Source organism: Schistocerca serialis, chromosome 4 (genome assembly GCF_023864345.2).
Source record: "Schistocerca serialis cubense isolate TAMUIC-IGC-003099 chromosome 4, iqSchSeri2.2, whole genome shotgun sequence".
In the NCBI taxonomy this organism is placed as follows: Eukaryota; Metazoa; Arthropoda; class Insecta; order Orthoptera; family Acrididae; genus Schistocerca; species Schistocerca serialis.
The window spans coordinates 243,725,675-243,731,674 of NC_064641.1; positions in this window are offsets into that span (position 1 = coordinate 243,725,675).

Consider the following 6,000-nt stretch of genomic DNA (forward strand, 5'->3'; position numbering starts at 1 on the left):
TAATTAATCTAATTAAATGAATTATGACCTTTCGTGTTTTGGTAACTGGCCAATGAGTGCCAATAATTAATGTCACTAAATGAATTACGTTAATAATTATGCCATTAATTAGCTCCTGTTTTCAATTATGACTTTTCATGTTCTATAACTGGCCACTGAGTGCCAATAATTAATGTCACTAAATGAATTATGTTATTAATTATGCCATTAATTAGCTCTTGTTTTCAATGTTGACTTTTCATGTTTTGGTAAATGGCCAATGAGTGCTAATAATTTGTATCACTCAATGTATTATGTTAATGCTAGGCAAATAATTGACTCTCCTTTTCAATTAAGACTTCTGATGAACATTATTCTGTCATACTAAATATGCTTTGTAACTGGCCAAGGACTGCCACTGTTTATTGTAATACGATTACCCATGATGCCAATAATTTAATTTTATGAACATTATTCTGTAATACTACATACTTGGTACAGAAATGTTCAATAACTGGGCTATGAATGCCGCAAACTACTACTGTAATTCTCAATGAAGCCTATTATGTGACTTAATGTCCTTCACCTTATGAGCTAACTACCCTGAATTACTGCAATATCCATTTGTCCTGTCCATCCTCATGATCATGGAACACTATATTTGGTTTTTGCACTAATTCTACGTTGGTGTGCCTTGTAAGAGCGTGGTGTTGACACGACATGCTGTCCACCACCGTGAGCGATGGAGACGTTATTATGGTCCCACTGTTTGGTGTACCTGATGTACTGCTAAAATGATAACAGGAAATATTACTATGACATTTCAGTGTCTTGGATACGCTGATAAATTCTGATGGGAAAAGAACTTCAAATTGTGTCACTTGGTGTTGTACTTCTGTGGAAAGATATGGACTTTCAGAGCAGCTATGTGCAATCTAAAGTGCTACAACCATGATGCAATCCTTCCCTTTCCTATCCTAATAGTGAAAATCATTTTTTTGCTAACATCATTTATGTTCATGGGCTATACATTTTTTTTTAGATTTGCTGAACTCCAGTGCGAGTACACTTATGTCACTTGTCGACATGATTTTTTTGCCATTATGTTTATTTGTTGTGAAAATGCTAAAGACATTTTTTCGATTTGTTCTGAAGTACAGTATATGTGCACTCTTGTCTTTTATATTGTATATACATTTTTATTTTGATGATATGTTCTGAACTACAGTGCATGTGCACTTATGTTATGTGTTAATATGTTTTCTACTGAACTTCAGTGCCTGTGCACTTTTCTCATTTTTCAATATGATTTGTACTCATTCTGTATGTTCAATACTTCAGTGCGAGTGCACTAATGTCATTTGTTACTCATTGTATATACATTTCGTCATTTGCTGATATGTTCTGAACTGCAGTGCATGTGCACTCATGTCACTTGTCAACATGATTTTCTGCCATTCTGTTTATTTGTTCTGAAAATTCTACAGAATTTTTTCAGTGTGTGTGCACTTTGTTATCTGTCAAATAATTTGTATATACATTTTTCTGATTTGCTACTATGTTTTGTACTCATATCTTGTCTTTGTCTGAAATTTTTTGTACTCGGTGCATGTGCACAACTTTTAATTCATGTACTACATCTAAATATTCTGTAAATTGTAAAAGTTCATTAATTAAAGAAAAAATTTTGCCGCGCTTGGCAAGTCCAAATGACTCACCATCGCTGACAAATTTTTGCCCCCCCCCAGTGGAGGGTTATGAAACACGTATGTTGTGTGGCGACGATGGCGAGGCATTGCAGAGTCTCTGACCAGAGAGCCATTTATCGTGGCTAGTCTGCGCTTGACCGCGCGAGAGTTGCGAGCGGTACTCTGTCAGTAGTAGTCGTGTAGTACAGTTGCGAGCAGTAGTCAGTGGGCAGTCTGTCAGTAGCAGTAGGGCAGAGCTGTATGTCGGTAGTAGCAGCCCAGTGCAGTTGTGTGTGAGGAGTCGGCGGGCGTCGACATGGCACTCTGGTCAAGATTCAGGATGAGGTATATTATTTTTAAATGCGCTCAGCTAATAATGTAAATTAACTGTAACTAATTTGTGCAACAATCGCCCCAATAATAATTTTGGTTTTCAAAGCAATTTTTTACAAGGAATTCTTTAATGAAACAAATATTCCCTTGATATTCCTTAAAGAAAAGCTTCCCTTAAATTCAAAATTTTTGCAATCAATTTCCTCAAAGCTATGGCAAAAACAATAAGAGCAGAAATTTGACATGCAGTTTCAATGAGGTAAGAAATTAATTATGATTTTTTTACACAGGGCCAAAGACCGATATTTTGGTTTAATTGAGTTTACATTGTCACTGAAGTCTCATTAGCATTGAATTGTTTTTCATTATTTTCGTGACAGCTTACACCTTGAGTCAGATTGCGATTCTCATTTTTATTGTCATTAAATTTATTTGCTGGGAGCTTACGTTAGGTTGTATGCTTGTTAACATTCAACTATTGTGTTTCAAAATTTCTCTGGGGAGCTTACACTTAGCTCAATGTGCATTAGCATTTAAAATAATATCTTTTAAATTTTGTGGGGAGGTTACAACGTGGCGCTCTTCGTTGGATCTTCTCTATTGCTTCTATTACTCCTACACTGTAAGGGTCCCAGGCGGATGACCAGTACTCAAGAATCTGTCCAACAAGCGACTGGTAAGCCATATCTTTCGTGGATGAGTTACATTTCCCTAGCAATCTTCCTATGAACCTCAGTCTGGCATCTGATTTTGCTGCTATTTCTTTTATGTGGTCATTCCACCTAATGATGCTCTGGATACTTAGTCCTAGATGTTTTACAGTACATACTGTTTCTGACAATTTTTTTGTCAATAGTGTGGTTATACAGTAGTGACTTTCTTTTCCTATGTATGCGCAATATATTACGTTTACTTACGTTCAGGGTTAACTCGCAGAGTCTGCAGCATTCATCATTCCTCTGCAGACCATTCTGCAAATTGATACTGTCTTCTGGAGCTGCTACTTTACTTTTGACAACCGCATCATCTGTGAACAGTCTTAAAGATCTTCCGAAACTTTCTACTAGTTGATTTATATATATCGTAAATAGCACACGTCCTTGTGTTACTCCGGAAATTATATGTTGTGTCTAGGAATCTTGCTTACTCTGTTCACTAGACAAACAATCAAACAACTTGTATTAATGAGTTTTATTACATTTACACAGATATTTCGCAAGCACAGGGTGACATACGAAATAATCAGTCTTAGCAGTGACTACTGATCATTAATTGACAAAAGCAAGTTCTGAACTGCTATCGAAGTGGCTAACCTTGAACCTACTATCCAAGTGGGCCGCCACCAGTAGGGCGCGACGCTTATGTCCTCTTCACATAGTGGCCACTACTGTAGCGTTGTCGTCCTGGAACAGAGGTCAGTCAGCCTGCGATTGGATGACTGCTTCTCACAGCCTTCTCTTCTCTGTCGTTCCCGATTGATGTGACTTGACTTCAAGCCGTAATATTCCACCTCCCCCCCCCCCACCTGATCAAAGCGACGGAACGTCATCGTAAATGGAGCATGACAATGGGCGGAAGGCATGTGCGTGGACGCTCTGCTGGACCGGAAGCTGTGGTTGCAGGGGACGTCAGACATCCGTCTGCACCTGAAGTAAGTGACATGCAAGCGCCAAGTCGACGAAGGATCTCGCCTCGCGCCCACTATCTCCTGCTGCTAAAAACTCTGAAAAACACAAGGAGCTGAGGAGCGTGGAGCAGCTGGAGCAGTGTCCGATGGCGGCGGCCGTGAAGCAGTTCCACCGGCGATGGTCCATCTCGTGGATGCAAACGATAAGAGGCGAGAAACTGTTGCAATGCTTGATGCCTGGTGTGTGCGGAGCGAAGTTTGGCCATCTGTTGCTTGAAGGCTCCGACAAAACGTTCCGCTTCACTGTTTGACTGTGGATAGAACGTTGCACTAGTTAGATGTATGCCACTGTGTTCACAGAATGTTTCAAATTCATTTGATGTGAACTGTGGGCCGTTGTCCGACACTATGACTTCAGGTAAACCTTTGAGGCAAAAAATAGAGGACAACACCTGGATTGTGCTACGTAACGTTGTCGAGTTCATGGGCACAGCAAAAGGTAACTAGCTATACGACTCAACCACTATCAACTAACAAGTGTTCCAAGAAGGTCGCCCAAAATCTATGCGCACTCGTTGCCATCGTGATTGCGACATACGCCAATCAGAGCATTTTTGTGTGCGGAGCGGCCTGATTTTCCGCACATTCGTGACACTGTGACGTCATCTGTTCTGTATGTGTGTCCATACCCTACCAAGTACAATGTCGACGCGCTGTTTCGTACGAACAGTCCCCCAGTGTCTTTGGTGAAGTAACTGCAACACTTATTTTTGCAAAGCCTTTGAGCCGTGGTAAAAATTGCTGTTTTGAAGATCGCGCAGCAGCGCGTAGTGTGAAGCAGTCACCCTCCGTTTCTGGCGGTGGCGCCGCTGTGGCAATCGCAGCTTTCGTGTCTCCCTCTGGTGTGAAAGAGGAAAGATAGCCTGTTCACGTGCATTTAAGGGGCGCTATGAGCTCGCTAGAGGCGAGTCTAGTCAGTCGGTCAGTTGCTCAGTCGGAGTGAGTCTGGGTCAGTCACTCGTCACCAGTTGCTGGCCTGTTTCTCATCCGCATTTGTGTGGCAGTTAGTGTCTGTCTGTCGTCTGCAGTGCCAGTATGTCTGTCGTTCGGACCAACCTTTAAGGCCGGTTGGATCGATCGGTTGGTCGGTCGCGCACTGAGACACAAGATGCCTTGTCCGTCTTGAGCGTCGGCGCATGTGAGGTCACCACGTGAGTCCAGTGTGCCGCGCCGTATAGCGAGGGGTAGTGGCTTCGCGGTCGACACGAGAGCATCAGGAGTCAACCCTCGACATCAGTCGGGCCGGTGCGAGCTGCGACGCCGTGGTGTAACTGGTTCTCCGAGCGCTTCTGGGCCCCTTCAGTTACCATCTTGTGGAGCTTGGCTCGGTCCATTCCTGGTGCAGGGATGTCGCTTAGCCAGTGGGCGTGTTTCCTCTGCATGGTTGGGTCCGAGCCAGTATTTCCGCCTTCGTTTGCCTGGAAATGAGTGGGAGACGCACCAGCAGTGCAGTCGCGACGGAGCAGCAGTCGCAGACGGATCAGCGAGCAGTCGGTCGGTTGGTGGGGACTAGGAAAGACGGGAGATCGGCGCGCCTTCCTGCGTCCGTTGCAGCGGCTGGCAGCGGACGGTTCGTAAGAGCGACTTGGAGGTGCTGCGCCAGGTCTTCTCGAGAAATCGCAGTTTATCGGAAGTTAAGTGCTTGGTGATATGTTGTGTGATTTACTCTTGTTAAATTCGATTTGTTTTCTTGGTCCGCCTCTCGTCCCCAGCTTGCTCGTTTCTCTCGTCCGCATTTGTTAAGCAGTTAGTGTCGGTCTGTCGTTCGGAGCCGCCTCTGTCATGCTTGTCGGATTCGGTGTGTTAACGAATTTATTGCTTGAAGGGTAACGGCCGAATTCTTGAAATATGTTTTTATCTTGCCTATCATCTTGAGAGGCGGTATATGTGTACTGTAGAGCATGTTTGGCCAACCTTGTATAATTTTATGCAAGATTGCATTTCATGGGCTTTTATTTAAATGGTCATTTTAGTATATAAAGTTGCCACCCTTCCACCATAAGACTTTTCGTAGAAGTTAAAATCAAGTTGCACCTTCGGCGGCAAGTTAATCTTTTAATGTTAGTGTTTTGCACTATTTCCATCCCTCCTACGGGGTGCATAGTTTATGTGCTTGTGTGAGTTGTTTTTAAAGTAATCTGGTGTGTTCCAGATTGGCACCAGTGTAGTGTTTCAGAGGTTGTTGTGAGCAGTAGTGATTACGGCCGTGTCAAAAGAGAGCGGCAAGGTTCTCAGCCCGAAAGCTCATACAGTCAAAAATTTGTTCTTTCTGCCTCTGAATAAATTGTAACTTGATATTTAGAGCGTGCTTTT